At 46.9% G+C, this 17,561-nt stretch overlaps 1 pseudogene; it reads left to right on the forward strand.

Annotated features, from left to right (window-relative positions):
* The first annotated feature begins 2,155 nt into the window (after positions 1-2,155).
* LOC129510866 (uncharacterized protein C14orf119 homolog) lies at positions 2,156-16,395 on the forward strand (annotated as a pseudogene).
* The last annotated feature ends 1,166 nt before the right edge of the window (positions 16,396-17,561 follow it).

The raw sequence follows: 17,561 nt of genomic DNA on the forward strand, positions 1-17,561 counted from the left end.
TACGCCCTGTGCACCTCTAATTTGCTATCTGTGTATCCTGTACCCTCATAATGTAAAACGCCCTCTGGTAAACTCAAAGTGATCTGAGCATGATGCAGCTAATGACACAGTGCTGAAGAGTGTCATGGACAGACGATGAGTGCAGGATCACCTAACGAAGCTTGGGATGGCCACCGGCACCACTGCAAAAGCACGCAGCCCGAGTTCACAGCAGCTTTTTGACATGTGGCTCCCCTGGCAGCCCAGAAAAGGGCCCTTTTCTTCCCTCTACTCACTGCTGCCAGTAAGACAAAGTCAACCCTTATTCTTATCGATGGCTTAGAATGTGAGACCTTAGCGTGAGCAGTTCAAGCAGAGGTGACAGGTGTGCAGTAGGTACACCTGCGGACGTTGCCATGGACCAGGCACCACGGGAGCTGGTGAAGTCTGCAGGTGATCAGACTCCTCCCCGCACACAGTCCTGCGCTGAAGATGATCTCCCCAAGAGCACACTTAACAGGCGGTGATGACAATCAGGATTCCTCTTAAGCATTTCAAACACATCCTCTACTTTAATAGCCTGGACCCAACCCAGGAAGAACACGTGCTCTGCAAACAGTTGGCTGTCCTGGATCTTACTGTGCCCTTGGTTGCTTTTCTGATGTGTCTCCTCTGTCCTCCTGGGGAATTCCTCTGCCGGCTCAGCAGTCCTGGACTCCCACTCGTTGTGTACTTGGCGCTACCGCTCCTGCCTCCTGCTCCGGGCACACCTCCGGGAAGCAGCGGCCTGCAGCAATGCTCAGCAAGCGTCACACACAGTCCCGCGTCCTCTGCACTCCACACACTTACCCAGATACAAGGAGTTTGAAGGGGCCCTAAACGAACCAGTGAGCTAGGATAACCCAACCAACGAAAGGTGTTCACAGCCAGACAGACATGGAAACAAACAGAAATACTGAAGATTTCCTTGACGGCTATTTCTATTTTATTTCAGACTTCCCTAACTTCACGAACCACATGATCCACCCGTGTCTGCATCTCCTATAGATTGAATTTCAACTGCAGTCAAGCTTCTCATCTACGAATTGGAAAACTATTCTTCAAAAGAAGTCTATTTCTCTGAGATTGTAACATTGCCCGTTTGTCCTTTGCTGTCATTCCCTGACATACTACTATTCATACTACTTCCCTTCTTCTTCTTTTTTTTTTTTTATTTATTTATGATAGTCACAGAGGGAGAGAGAGAGAGGCAGAGACACAGGCAGAGGGAGAAGCAGGCTCCATGCACCGGGAGCCCGACGTGGGATTCGATCCTGGGTCTCCAGGATCGCGCCCTGGGCCAAAGGCAGGCACCAAACCGCTGCGCCACCCAGGGATCCCTACTTCCCTTCTTCTAATAATTTTTTTTCCTAGTCCTTTGAGTACTTGGCCTGCCTGATAGTTTTTCATTCCCTTCCCAAGACACACAATCCGAGTTGGGCTGCTGAAATTTGACTGCTGGGCTTCATAATTCTGATTCTGCTACTTACTTGCTGTGCAAACTTGGGTGTCTTACTCAAGTTCTCTGTGCCTTGCTTTCCTTGGATTTAAAAGTAAGGCTAATAACAGTACCTCCAGCAGACACGACAGGATGATTAAATGTGTCAATATTCATAAAGCTCTTAGGACCATACAGTATGACCTAAGAATAAGTGTTTGCTACTATCATCAAACTATTTTGCCAAATTTATGGTTACAAGCGTGAGCCAGACCAGACTGTTGTCCTCAAGCAGTACATCCTCAAATTAAAGAGACTGACAAGGAAAGAAGCAACTTTAATGCAATTTAGAAATAAAGAAGAAGTCAAGTGAAAAGCCACATGCTGTGGGAACACAAAGGCTCGAGCAGTCAAGTCTACAGGAGAATCTGAGAATGTCCTATGGTGAAATAGCATGAGGGCATAAGGAGGAGTCTGTTGAATTTGGGGTGTATTAGTTATCCATTATTGCATAGTAATTTAACCCAAAACTTAGAGGTTCAACAACAAACAGGGAGTATCTCATGAAATTTCGATGGATCAGGGAGGGACTTAGCTGGATGTTTCTGGCTCAGGGCATCTCCTGAGATTGCAGGCAGATGTCAGTAGGGGCTGCAGTCCCCTGAAAGCCTGAATGGCATGAGAGGATCCACTTCCAACATGATTCGTGCACACCACTGGCAAGTGAATGCTGGCTGTCGGCAGGAGGCAGCAGTCCTTCAAGGGTGGCCCTCTCCAGAAGGGGCTGCTGGAATGTCCTCTGAAGTTTGTGGTGAGCTTCCCCCAGAGCGAACCATCCACACCATCCAGAGAGCACGGCAAAAGGGGTAACGTCTTGTATGACATAGCCTCAGGCGTCAGGTGGTCTTTTCCACAATATGGTTATGCAGGTCATCATGGAGGAGGGAAAGATGGAGTCAGGAATCACCGGGGGCCATCTGGAGGCTGACTCTCACCAAGGTGGAGGGCAAAGCAGACGGCTGTGCTGTGCTCTGCTTGGGAAAGGGTAGATGGGGACCTGGGTGAGACCTTGGGCCACAGGGCCTGTGGTGACCCCCATCAAATGTGGCTTTCACATGAGAGGAAATTACATACTGTCTTAAGGAGATTAAGCTATTCCTAAATGTTGTGAGGTGACAGAGGAAGGAGGAAAATCATCATCGTCATCATCATCTAAGCGTTTTTCCCCAGGCTCTGGGAAACGAGCCCCTCTGTAATAGAACCACCTTCCCTGCACTGTGTAAAGCTATGAATCCTTTTCACCAGCTCTCTGAATTTTCACTAATTGGGTCTCCTCTGCCTTGAATCCAGGCTTATGGCAGAAACAGAAACACCGTTTCATTTAGTTATCCGGTATTTCAGCAGGCTCCCTTGTATTTATTTCCTAGCTTCCTTGTAGTAAGGCAGGGTCATGGTGGTTAGTTCTGGCAGAACCATGAGGGCCAGTGACACATACATAAGAAGCTCACGTGTCTCCAGTCTCTCTCCTCCATGCAGAGGCTAAAGAGGCCTCATGTTCTAGATTCTTCTGCCTAAAGAACAAGGTGTTCTTACCAGCCTTGGTCCCTGAGGGACTGTGTGGAGCAGAGCATCCTTCTCCTTGGACAGACAGCATTCACAATTGACCAACCCTTGTTCTGTTAAGCTATTGGGATTATGGGAAAATTTGTCACTTCAGCAAAACTTCATCTATCCTAATACTGGAATCCTAGAGGGAATAAACCTTCATTGGCAATTTCGGGGCTCACATGTATATGCTATGGAAGATGGTGCATGTATGTGGAAGGAGTGAAAGGGCACACACCTTTGGGGATGTGTGATTACCTCCCTTGTTACAATCAGAAGCTGAACAAATTAGTAGTGGTCGTCAGTGGGCAAGGAAGATGCAAGGAAGCAATGGATACAAGCAATGGCTGATTGAGAGCTAACCATAACTGTCAATTCTATCACCAAAGACACCTTGAGCTTGTCCACTCCTCTCTGTGTCCATGGCCACCTTCTGAGTCCAGGCAAGCTGATCTTCTGTGTCATCTACTGCTATAGCCCCAACTGGTCTCACTATTTCTATTACTCAATCCTCCTACCCCAATCTCTTCCCCATGCAGAAGCCAGAGCAACATCCTTAAAATACAAATTTGTTCACATCACTCTTCTGCTGAAATCCTTTGTTGAATACCCAGTGCCCTTGGGCCTGGGCCTGGCCTTTCTCGGTAGCCTTGGATACACTCCTCTAACCTCCCACACTGTGCCCTCCCCCACCTCAGTTTCTCCTACATACCAAATCCCTTCCTCCCCCAGGGCCATCACAGGCACTGCTGGCTCTGCCTGAGACTCTCTCCCCTCCTTATGCCTCCCAGAGCACCCTTCAGATGTCAAGTGCCATTATCTCAAAAAAGCTCTCCTTGACCGTCACCCTCACCCCATCTAACTAGGTCAGTCACCTTTTGTCAATTCTCAAAGTTTCCTAGATCCATCTTAATCATTACAATTAATTACCAGTTAAAACTGAATAGCTAATTGGATAGCTTACACTTTCCAGCCTCACCCAACCCCTACACATGGAAAGAGGCTGTAGGGGCAGAGTACTATGGAACCTAGCATGAGAGCACAGTAGCCCTCCAACACACACACACACACACACACACACACACACACACACACACACGATTTCTGCACAAAGAGAACAGATAGGCCTTCACATTGAGCAGAATTTCGCTGTGAAGGCACATCTCCATCATCTCCCTCGTGCTCTCAAACCATGTGTCAGAGAGCAAGGCTTAAAGCCTGGGTAGAGGTTGAGGGCACAGTGCACCCGGACATAGTGACAGCACATGCCCCAGCATTCCCTTTCAGGCAGGGAATCTTTCCTCCCCTGCTCCACCTGCCCCGGCAGCCTCAAGTGGTCACAGCTGAGACAGGAACATGCAGACAGTCCTGGGAGAGCCCTGAATTTCAGAGCACTCTGGCACTGAGCTCAAGTCCAAGACTCATTTTCCATAAGCACGCTTTATCATCCCCTAGCGGGAACCAGGTTTCCATGCTCATAATTCCCCAGGGAGGAGCAACGTGCCCGGATCCTAACTACACAGTGTGCCTTCATCTTTTTCCTATAAAACAACTCCAAGTACCTGAGTTATGCATTTTATCAGAAACCATGTGCTGGGTAATTTTTAAATATTACCTCCAAAATACATATATATATTGCCAAGAAACCATCAACTGTAAATTACCTCCTGTTCCAAGGGCCACGACATGGTTACTGTCACCATGCAAGTCATTCACATAAAATTCAAAATGTCTCACACTTTATCTTTAAATTTTACAAAATTTTATTGATCTTTATAGCCATGAAAGGCAAGATGAAATATATTTTAAGTTCATGTCTTTTATTACTGACCCAACTTACCATGTGAAATGGCTCAGATTTATCATCACATCCAGTTGCCAACATTTATGGCAACTTTTAAACATGTCATTTTACCTTTGACTTCTCATGGTTCAGGCACTTTGGGAGTTTACTAAGTAACTCTGATTTCAGGACCAGAACAAATAAATGGCTTAAGTACTTTTGCAGCTCATTGGAAAGAGAATTTGAAATTCACTTGAGAAGATTGTTAACGTGGGCCACAGAAACCTAGGAAAAGAGCAAGCACTCCCCAGATTTATGTCTCTTTCCATATGGGAATAAAAGGAGACGTTCCCTCTGCCAAGTAGATTCCCACGCTCCCCACTGGGTATCTCTGCTCCATCAGGGAGGCTTAAGACAATAGTATTCAATTGCCCCTCCATTTGCCAAAGTAAAAGGTACTACTGATAAATTGGAAAAGGAAGTTTTGGTGCCTTAAAAATGTCCTTAGTGCTGTTTATCATCAAGCAAGTATAAACAAAACAGTCATCTCTGTGCATAGACTTCAGCCCCTATTCATTACAAAAGCAAGAAATGAGTTTTTAAATACCAACATTTATGGAAAAAGGACAAGGACCGATGGGTGACAAATTCAGTATGTTCTAATGTGATCCACGTCAAATGGGGTCAAGGATGCAGAGGCTCAGTGGGGTCACCTTTTGCCCTCCCCTCCTTCAGACCTACGTGTCCAGCCAGCCCCTGAGTCCTGGGATGTGCTTTGTGAGTTTTCTCCTTTCTCTCTCCCATCTCTTGGCTCAGCATACTCTGCCACCCAAATGACCTTAACCTTGGTTTTGGGATATGTCATCTCTAAGTTCAAATACCTTGCAGGCTTCTCCCAGCCAGGACCCAGAAGACAGTTTCATCCTGCCGGTCTACAAAGGCAGAAACCATCTCTGTCTATGGATCTCTCTAGTCTTACACCCTATCATGACATTTCTGTTTCTATCACACAGTGAACCCACACACACAGTTGCCTCCAGACTTTGCATATAATAGCCTCACAACCAGAATGCCTCCCAGTCCTTAAAATCTCCCCACCTGTCAAGATGGGGAGGGACCCCCAGCCCTCACTGGATGAGATGGCCCTTGCTCCTGTAGACCACACCTGAGATGTGCTCCAAGGCAGTGCCGCAGCACTCTAGGCACCCAGCCTCTCCCCGCCCCATCCTCTGTAACTCGTGTTGGACACTCGGCCTCATACTACATGTAACTGTTCGTGTATGGCATCTCCCCTCACGAGACTACACCTGAGGGCAGGTACCATGTCCCATGCACAACTATCCTCCCTAGAATCTAGCCCAGTGCTTACATAGGGCAGGTACTGAAGAGATCAGTTTTGAACAGAACTAAACTTAACCAAAAAATAAAATATTCAGGCCATAAGTTAGGGGGGAAAATGATGCAAACTCATCTACTTCATAAAATACTGTGGAAAGTTTATACATGTTAATGTTTTTTTTTAGGGTCGCTATAGCGTTCACTTCCACTGAAGGTCTGATGATCAGCTGCCAAGGAGGAAATGTCTGGCAATATTTATGGAAGAGGTGGCACATGTCTAAGTGACCGCTCCCTCCCTCCTGCCTCTAATGGACACCTTTTGCATCCCCCCTTCCCTTAACACGTGGTTGCATAAGAGGTGGTTGGCTACTTAACTGCAGGACTTCAACAACAATGACACATTTTTGAGGTCCCAGGACCCTTTGGCACATAGAATGAGGAAGTCCTCATTGTCCAATTGAAGAAACTAAGCTAGCCTAATTCTGTGGGCTTAAGAGCATTTATACGTATTTGGGTTTCTAAACCCACTGAATAGAGGCTGGAAAACACTCTGTCTCTTGCAGGCACAGCCATTTGTCCCTGAACTGATTCGGCAGCCAATCATTAGTGGCCAGATTCAAAACCCAGTATTCACAGCTCTCTGCTCCCCCCCAGGAGGGCCAGTCCTTTGGGACCAGAAAAGTAAAGCCTCTGTCTTAGTCTGCTTGGCCTGTTATAACAAAACACCACAGACCGAGTGGCTTAAATAACAGACATTTATTTCTCACGGTTCTGGAGGCTGGAAGTCCATGATCAAGGTGCCAGCAGGTTCAGTCTGGTGAGAGCTCTCTTCCTGGCTTGCAGACGGCCGCTTTCTCACTGTGTCCTCACATGGCAGAGAGAGGGCTCTAGTCTCTTCCTCTTCTTATAAGAGGCCCCACCCCCATGACCTCATCTAAAGCTAATTACTTCCCAGTGGCCCCATTTCCAAGTATCACCACATGGCAGGTTGGGCTTCCACATAAGGATTTTGCAGAGGCATACCCATTCAGAGGGCAACAGCCTTCTTCGACCCTGTGCTCCTCCATCATCTATCAGCAGGGCCTTGAGGCAGAGACACACCTCACAGAGCAAGCTGAAGAGTCAGGATGTCTCCACTTCGATCTGTGAGGGGACCGCAAGCCCGTGAACACACTCCATGGCTTCCTACCTGGTGCAACAGAGGTTCCTAGTAACTGAGCACCAAGAGCCCAGATCAAAGCTCTTCCAGGTAGAAATGTGCCAGGAAGAATGAGGGAACAGAAAAGAGAAGGGAAGAAAGCCATGAAACAAAAGATTGCTAGGGAAAACAAGTTCTTCACAATGCAACTTCAGGAAGTTTATGACTGAGATGGGCACTTGCAAGTAACCTCAGATAGCCCAGAACTGCTCCTTTAAATGTGAGATGCTCATATATGGGAAAGGGCCATCTGGCACCCCTCTTCTAAATGAGCCACCGTTCGGGATAGGAAACTTTGAGATCACCCCCTGAATCACTGTGCTAAGGCTGCCGTAACCAAGTACCGCAGACGGCTGGCTTCGGCAATGGAAATGTATTATCTCTCAGCTCTGGAGGCTGGAAGCCCGGGATCAAGGTGTCAGTCGGTAGGGTTGGCTCCTTCTGAGGGCTGCGAGTCCCTCTCCTCACTCATGGGGGTTTGCTGGCAATCTGCGACATTCCCTGGCTATAGATGCATCTCCCGATCCCCTTGTGTTCGCATGGCATTCTCCCTGTGTGTATGTGTGTGAGAGTGTGTGTCCACATTCTCCCTTTTTATAAGGACACAGTCAAACCGGATTAGAATTCACCCTGATAACATCATCTTAAGTGTCTGCAAAGTCCTTATTTCCACACAAGATCACATTCTGAGGTATGAGGGGTTAGGGCGTCGTCAATATCTTTTGGGTTTAACCCAAACACAAAACATTTACATGGATAGCATCAGTAAACTGGATGAGAGGCACAGATAAAGATGGATGATGAGGGCTCCTCACACCTGGGCACAAGGGAGAAGGGTGTGTGAACAACAGCTGAATGGCACTGATGAGCTGGGCCTGGGGTGTGAGGATCTACCTTGGTCTTCAACCATGCCAATGCCCCACCCCACCCCCTCTTGCCAAAGTGCAAATACAACAGCTTGGAGGCTCAGAACAAAGCAGACTCCTGAGGGGGAGGGAGATCTCCTAAGGTAACTCAGCCCCCGATGTGTATGCCCTTTAATTAATCTGCCATGAAAAAAGCAAGTATTTTCCTAAAATAATAAAAGATTCAAAAACAACTTCATATTAATACATGTCAAAGACTGCAAAGTTTCTCATTTGTTCTTTCCTTCAGTTTAAAAAACTCCAAGACCCTCTTAGAAGCTTAGATTTTCACGTGGCTACCCCACTCCCTTGAGGTCACCCCACTAATTGTCATTAAGCCTGGGGGATACCTGATATTTCATATGGACATCACATAATTCAACCAGCTGCCAAGGGGTGCCAAGAGGTATGTCTCTCCCAATGTTAAGGTTGTCAGACAAGTGTGGATTATCCCATGAGGCAGCATGAGATGCTCTTCGGTGCACCTTTGCTACTTGAAGGTTTCATTCATTCATTCACTTGTTTAATATTTACTCAGGATACATATGAGGTGTATTCCTTTATAGGAATGTTTTAAGAAGTACTACAGATGGGGGGGGGCTTAGACAACAGAAATTTATTGTTGCACAGTTCCAGGAGCCAATAGTCCAAGATCAAGGTGTCGACAGGGTTGGTTTCTTCTGAAAGCCATTTGGGAGAATCTATTTTCCATGCCTCTACCCCAACTTCTGGCGATCTGCTTACCATCTTTGGTGTTCCCTGGTATGCAGAAACATCTCCCCAGTCTCTGTCTTCATCTTTACATGATGTTCTCTTGATACACATGTATGTACCCCGATTTCCCTTCTTCAGAAGGACCAGTCACCCTGGATTAGAGACCCACCTACCTATTAGAGACCCATACCCTACCAGTATGATCTCACTGTGATTATATCTGCAACCATCTTATTTATTTTTTAAAATATTTTATTTATTTATTCCTGAGAAACAGAGAGAGAGAGAGAGGCAGAGACATAGGCAGAAGGAGAAGCAGGCTCCTTGCAGGGAGCCCAATGTGGGACTTGATCCCAGGACCCTGGGATCATGCCCTGAGCCAAAGGCAGATGCTCAACTGCTGAGCCACTGAGGTGCCCTCCATCTTATTTCTAAATAAGTCACATTCTGATGTACTAGGACTTAGGATATCAATGTAAAGATTTGGGGGTGGGGGGACACAATTCAACCCATAACACTATGTGTCTGGTCCCACGTTAGCCCCAGAGATTGAGAAATCACTAAGAGCTGGCCCTGGAAGTGAAGCAGCTCACCCACAGGGAAACTAATGGCTGTATGCTCCTCTGTTCTCATAGCTGTGACCCCATCAAAATACACATTCAGATGCCCAGGACCTAAAGGATCTACTGTGCACCCTGGGATAACAAAGCACCTTTTTCAACAGGTAATTGGGTAGTGTCAGGGGTGACTTTCAGATTTTGAGGGTCTAAAATTTTAGGCAGTACATCTAAGAGGTGTATAAACCATAGATTGCAAAAGTACAGAGGAAGGACGCACCCAGGTGACCCAGTCTCTCTAATACAGTGAGAGAGATGCTCTAACGGAGGATGAACACAGGTAGAGAACCACTCCTCCGGCTGGCAGTGGGGGGAGGGCTGCCAGGTGAAGCTGGGGAGATTGTACTGGCATTGGTCCCTGAAGAAGAGGCAGGAGAGTGCCAGGGGGACAGGATGGGGACACGCTGGGCAGAAGGAGTGGCTGAGCAGAGACACTGTGAACGAGAGGTCCTGGGTGTGTTTCCGAGAACCTCAATTCCGCACATTGTTCATATGGTTTCTTGTCACCAAGCTGGTGTATGTGGGAAGTGAAAGTGTAAAATACGGTGGTTTCAGAAATAGGGTGTTATTTTGGGTGCACCTAAAAAGTTTGATAGCCTAGCAGATCACTTTACAAGTTAAAAAAATTTTCAGTAAAATAACATAACTAAGTTTCTTAACTTCCGATCATTTCAAAGAGACCCCAAGAGCACTGAAAAGTAAGTGCATTTTTACTCATGTATTCTGAAATTCTCTGACATCTAAAGGACCAAAATTTAAAAAACAAACACACAGACAGTCTAAAATTTAATCTGTATGGTATATTAAAAGGGAAAAACCTGAGGTGCCTGGGTGGCTCGGTGGGTTAAGTATCTGTATTCGGCTCATATCATAAGCTCAGGGTCCTGGGATTGAGCCCCATATCAGGCTCCCTGCTCAGTGGGGAATCTGCTTGTCCCTCCGCTGCCCCTCACCCCTGCTCATTCTCTTTCAAATAAATAAATAAATCTTAAAAAGTGGGGGGGCCTCTCTTCAACCTTCTTTCTCTCTTCCTCTTACATAGATTTGGTGGGATTTCTTGAGGTGTTGACAGGCCTCTTCTGCTCCCAAGATCTTCTCCCGTGTCATGTAACAGGATCATTCCATGTTCCCTGCTTCAGCCAGACATGACTTAGCAGAGCTTTGACTGCAAGCTCAGGCCCTGGGATAAGACCAGAGCTCGGGAGGAATGTGTGACCTTACAAAGTAAGTCTCCAGTTTCAGCTGCACAGTGCTCTCCTGAGCAGAATGGGGAGGGGGGTGGGTCCTGGGAAGGCCCTGTGCCTCAAGTGTGTCCCATCCTCACTTTGCCCTTTCAGTGATCAATAAGCAGGAGGATAATCTCAGATCCCAAGCTAAAACCCACAATGGGGCAAAACCCCTAAATTCCTCAGGAGAGGTGAGCAGAAAAAATACCTACTTAATGGCTCAGAAATAGCACGCCAGACCCAAGTTCACCTGACTTCCTCCTAGGATGGGTGGGCTCCTAAGAGCTTCTCAGGCCCAGAGAGAGCAGGCTTGAAGCAGAGTCAGGATCAAGCAAGAACAAGAGACAACAGCAGTGACCAGCAGAACCCGATGACCAAGAGCTGGCAAGAAAGCATCTGAAACACTCAAGTGGAGAGATGCTGGCAGCCAGCCTGGCCCCTTGCGCTGATCACATCCTCAGGAAAGGCAAAGGATGCCCTGACCAAGAATAAGCTTCTCTGCCTGTGCAGAATGGAAGCCTAAGAAATTAAATTATGTTAAAGAAAAACCAAGGTGTATCTCTCGCCTGTTGACTCCTGGGCCTGGGGCCAAAGCCTGCCTCCAGGACATGGGCCTCGCTGAGTTGTGGTGGCCTCTCCTTTGTCATCCAGGTAAAGGGAAGGGCAGAGGTGCAGCAATTCATGGTAGGTAACTCAGCCTGCCTTTAACTGAACAGTCAAGGAAGAGTGGAAGGGAAGAAGGAGAGGCAAAGTTTTGAAGACAAAACATAAAAGCAGTAAGCAAAGACCAGTTTATAGGAGCTGTCCCACCATCTTGTCCCATGACAACCCCTGAGGGTCATGATGCTGGGCCTCCCTAGGGAACCACTGCTTCTCCCTCCACCTCAGCATTGTGTGGTCTGCAATTAAAGTGAGTCACCATCAGCCAAGAGCTCAGGTACTTCTAAGTGTTTAGCAGAGTACCATGTGGTGACTTGTTGGAAAGGACAACAGTGGCCTTGTTGAGCAGGGCTCCTGAACAGCTCATAGGAATACAAGAAGCGTGAGTGCCACCAAAGCTTCTGCAGGCCTTGGGGCTGCTCTTTCCCACCTGGGAACCCAGTCTGGCCTTTTGGCATGAGTGCACATTATCCCTTCTCAGACTGACCAGGTGGAGAGGAGGCTTCCTGATGGCTATCCCCACAACCATCCAGAGGGAGTGCCAGCCTCATAGCCCACTGTTCCCTGCAACCCAGGCCCATCCCACCTATATCAGTCACCTTCTAGATGACCCTGAGGAGAAGGCCAAAGAAGGCATTAAAGCCTAAGCCTTGGCCTCTCTAAACCTCCAACTCAGCCCTGAACTTCCAACAACTCAGACTTCTTGCAGGCAGAAAAAGCAAGGTTTCTTATAAAGTTCTGCCTTTTGGGTTTTCCATTATTTGCAGCCTACCCGAGCCCTGACTACTCTGGTCTTCAAGTGGGGTATGTGGACGGGACTTTGGAGACACCCACCCTTCTCTCCAGCTCCCAGAACACAGGCTCTTCATGTGACAACATAGAAGGCACCCAGCATTATGAAACCATGGCCACACAGGCCTGCTGTCAAAGGAAGAGAGTCAGGAAAGACCTGTGCATGAGGCCACAGTCAGCTCCCTCATCCTGAATTCCATTTCCTGACTCACACCCTTGATTCAAGTCATCTGGTTATCATGAGCTCCAGGTTAATGGACCCCCCCCCTCCCGCCGCCCAAGAACGTTCCTTATTTAGGAGACAATATACATGCTGGTTCTATGAAAGGTTTCAGGTCTCCAAGGCTCTGGATTCTTGTACCTTCTTAACTACAACACTGTGATCAAGAGAATTAGTGTTGCCAAGAAGTTGTTTCTATATTGAAGCTCCAACAAACCCAGGTTACATGAGGTGGCATGTTTCCAATAAGCCTCAACCAGACCTGTTTCAACATGGGGTGCCATGAATCAACATCATCCCAATGTCAACCAGAACACAAATGCTTGCAAAAATTCAGAGTCCCTCCTCTTGATGCTTATCATTATCTCAAGGGAGGAGGAAATAGAAGGTAGGAAAATCTGTTCTATTCTAATCTAATCTATTCTAGAAGAGGAAAAAATAATTTCCTGGACAGGAGCATGGCCTAGTAAGCAGATCAAAGAAATACTGTATTTGCTTATTTTAAGAAATCATTTTAGTTGCCACATTTCTAAGGAATGTCAATGTTCCCTGAGTGTGATCAGCAACATACTTGGCCAGACATGGAAGGCTGAGAACGTGTGCTATATAGAACATACTCAACTTTAGCTCCTTGTGTAAGCAGGTCATCAAGAGAGGATGCCTATTGGTACTTCCAAAATTTTTCAGGATTCTGAAAGAGACTGAAGTTGAATACCTGTCAGAATGATTAGAGCAAACTTCGCAAAGCACTGCTAAGTGGAGCTCCTGCTGCCCAGGCATATGTCACTTTAAGCAGAGGGCCTCCAAATCTGTAGGTCTTTTTTATTGGCCTGTATTCCTGAATTCTAGACTTTTCCAGTGTACAGGTTATAATTCATCCAAAATTCACTTACATGGGGACCCCAGTGTGGACCCCTCTCTTGCTCTGTGACCAGATGCAGCCTTCAAGGCATACCCCCAAATAGAACCAACATCACAAATGATAAAATTTTTTTTAAAGATTTTATTTATTTATTAATGAGAGATAGAGAGAGAGAGAGAGCAGCAGAAACACAGGCAGAGGGAGAAGCAGGCTCCATGCAGGGAGCCCGACGTGGGACTCGATCCCGGGTCTCCAGGATCAGGCCCTGGGCTGAAGGCGGCACTAAACCGCTGAGCTACCTGGGCTGCCCTACAAACGATAAATTAATAAGAAGTGAAAATTTAGTTGAAGAGTATGAGGAATCAAGAGAAAGGGTCCATCACATATCACCCAAGGAAAAAGCATGAGCCAGTGCAGTATCAGGCTCGGGAGGGGGGGGGGGGGAGAATCTGTGCCATGGGACTGGCTCTCCTGGTATGTGCAACAACCACTAAGATTGTAAAAAGGACATGTATAAAGCAGAAAGAGGAGAGGGCCAACAGGAGGAGAGGTCTGAAAAGACACTGATTCTGCTGCTCCCCATCTATCCACGACACCAAAATCTCCTGCCAAATAATTTGGCTCACAAACATTCATCATGGGAGGAGCTCTGGGGATTAAAATGCAAATAAACAATCAAAACCAAGTACCTCAAGTGGCTGGCCAAAAGACATGCTCACTACGCAGCAAATGGGTGTGAGGACCACTGATATCCTGAAAAAGGCAACTTGGCCAATCACTACTTCCACAGTGACCCTCTTGGAGATTTCACAGGCAGTGTGCACTTGGTCCACAGCTGCTAAGGCTTCTGCTTGTGTGGCCTTTAGGAATGTATAGATGAGCAAAACACTTTCTGGATTTTTAAAGAGAATTTGAGGCTAGTCTCAGAATCAAAGCTGTGGTAAAGACGATCTTTCTCTTTACCCAGGTATTAACAGACTCTGTTAGGCAATGTGGGTACTGCTAGGTTCACATTTTCTAAGGACACCAAGAGAAGGGAGCCTGAGGCTGCTTTCACAGGGAGGCTGCCAGCTAGCTCCATGGCGCCACCCACCCAAGCTAATACTTATTTCAGATGACTAATTAATGGTTTTAAGCCCTTTGTTTAAAACCACCATGTCGAATTTATGTAGCACCCACCTTCCTGCAAAGGCCTCCTGAAAGTCTTGAGAATTCTTCTCCTTTGCGTTTTCACCCCACCATGGGGTTCAGGCCTGTACGCCCTGTGCAAACCACCACAACCACACATTAGTGGTTTTTGCCTCCAGCCTTCCTCTGCCCCTGATAGGTAAGAAAACATTGCTTCGGGGCCTCTGCAAGGTTATTCCCTCCTCTGGTATACCTTGGGACACCAGCCCTCCCACCCCACCCAAAACAAGCCCAATATTCTGCCAGCCACGTCCTCCAAAACTCTCAGGTGTCAGCAGGAATCCCTTATCCCCAGGATACCAGGTGGTGGCTCCCCTGACTGGCTCAGTTTCCCCCATCAGAGCACTCTGCATTGCAATCATGGTATGGTGCATTTGTTCAGAGTATGTATCCACTTCCTGTTGCTGCTGTAACAGATCACTATAAACATAATGGCTGAAAACAACACAAATTTATTCTCTTCCAGTTCTGAAAGTCAGAAATCCAGATCCTACAGGGCTACAGGCATCAGAGGTATTGGAGGGCTGGTTCCCACTAGATCCTCCAGAGGGGAATGTGTTCCTTGCCTCCTCCAGCTTCCAGATGAGGCCAGCACTCCACACCTTGTGGCCACATCTCTCCCATCCCTGCCTCTGCTGTCGCACTGCCTTCTCCTCTGATCACCTGCCTCTCTCTTTTATCAGGACCACTGTGAATACATCAGGCCCATTCAGATGATCCAGAATCATCTCTCTATCTCAAGGTCCTGAACTTAATTCTATCTGCAAAATCCATTTTGCTGTGTACAATAACATTCACAGGTTCCAGGGATCAGGATGTGGACAACCCCGGGGGCCATTGCCCCACCGCACAGTGTTGTCCTTCCCTGTAGGATGAGTAGTAACGGTCCAAATGTAGCTGGTTGAGCTTGTACTCCAGGGGGGGAGCACACTGCCCAATACACTGCTCAGTGGATAAGGAAATGAGCCAAGGAGCAAATGGGCAAAACAGTTCTTCTCTCACCTCCTCCAGGCCTCCTCTTGACTCTTATTTGCTTGTCTATTCTCTTTCCCTCTTGTTTATCTGTTCGTGTATTTATTCCCTTTATAAATTCTTATTTATATATGTACTTACATACTATTTATCCCCCCCCCACCCTCTTCCCAGTCCCACTTCTTCCTCACACATGCATCGGGAGTCCAGTGCACGACTTTGTCAACATCCATCCTCAGCCTGTCCCCTGTCTCAGCTCATTTTGGTGAAGGAAATGCCCAGATTTCCTTCTGCTCTCACCTCTCCCCTGATCCATGACAGATTTAAAATGGACAAGAAAGAGGATTTTCAGGAAACATGAATGTGGTGGTGACTGTTAGAGTTTAAGCACCTTTGTGACGGTCTCCAGGTGCCCTGTGAGAAGAAAGAGGAGGGTGCCATTGGAATCATCTTCTTCAATGCCACCATCCTTCTCTTCTCCCTTACCCTCAGGACCAGACAGTATTACTAGGTCTTCCCCTTCCCCAATGTCTTAAATCGCTTCCCAGGAGATAAGTGTATTCTTTACTGGTTTGCCAGTTCGTCAGGTCCCCAGAGTGAACATTTCCTACAGGACTCGGTAGCTAAGGCAGTGCCGGGGAAATTACAGCCACTGCTGGAAGGGCTGAAGCAGCTTAGCACATCTGCAGCAAACCAACCACTTTGTATCTTTAAGCTCCAGCAACATCTTTGGGATCAGTAATTTCGAGAGTTGGCTGAGCAGGAGTGCAATGAATCTGTCAGGTAGCTGGAGGTCAGTGAGCCAGACTTCATGGCAAGGTTTTACCAAGCCGCGGCCACTACAGCTGGTAAAGACTGATGGACATTGGAACAGCTGGGTGGCTCAGTGGTTGAGCATCTGCCTTTGGCTCAGGGAGTGGTCCCGGAGTCCTGGGATGGAGTCACACATCAGGCTCCCCGCAGGGAGCCTGCTTCTTTCTCCCTCTGCCTATGTCTCTGCCTCTCTCTGTGTGTCTCTCGTGAATAAATAAAAAATATCAAAAAAAAAAAGAAGACTGATGGACAGGACATTAAAATCAAAGAAGATAATCACAGCTGATGGAGGCACAACTTTACTGTGAGAACTTCAAATCCATCACTTAAAGGTCTAGGGGCAGTATTCTGATCACCTGGTCGAACTTGTTGACCAATACAGGCTTGATTATTTCTTAGGGGGAGGGAGGAGAGACAGGGAGAGGGAAAGAGAGACTCTTAAGCAGACTCCATGTCCAGCACTGAGCCTGTCTTGGGGCTTGATCTTACAATCCTGAGATCATGATCTGAGCCGAAAACAAGAGTCAAACGCTTAACCGACTGAGCCACCCAAGGGCTCCAAGGCTTGGTTATTTCAATGTTAACAGCCTATCAACTGGACTGCTCTGTAAATGTTTTTTTTTTTTCATCTAAGTAAATCCAGATCAGCAGCCTGCCTCCTAGCTTACTCCATTCTACATGTCAGACCCTCAAGAATTCTGTGGCTTCTTTTTGCAAGTGTAACCAGAAGGAACCTACAAGTTATAACTCAACTATATTGCTGGCCCATGGGGCTTTAAAGTAGAGCCTTCCTACTCCAGAAACAGGAGAGAAGGACAATAAAATCATGTTTTTTATAGTTTGACTGGATTCACATGGCTGGTTTCACTGCTCTTACTAGATTCTGGCATAATTATGTGACATCCCAACTATTAGCTTTCCTAGTGATGATTTTGTAAAATTATGAAAAATCAGGAGAGGGAGATAATTCGTTACTCCCTCCGCACTGAGGTTTCTTTGACCCCAAATATCAATGACTTTTCCTAAAGCATATGTGATGTTCTCGAGCTGGGAACAGATTCTGATTCTGTAAGTTTGCTCTGTGGTATGAAAACAAGTCACACCCTTTATAGGTTGAAGGGTTTATTCTCTGTATCAAAATAAAGAATGAATCTTCAGAAAAAATGAAATAAAATGGACAAGAAGGATCACTGTGTGTTCCCTCCAGCATAC

The sequence above is a fragment of the Nyctereutes procyonoides genome, unplaced genomic scaffold, assembly GCF_905146905.1.
Source record: "Nyctereutes procyonoides isolate TBG_1078 unplaced genomic scaffold, NYPRO_anot_genome, whole genome shotgun sequence".
Lineage (NCBI taxonomy): Eukaryota > Metazoa > Chordata > Mammalia > Carnivora > Canidae > Nyctereutes > Nyctereutes procyonoides.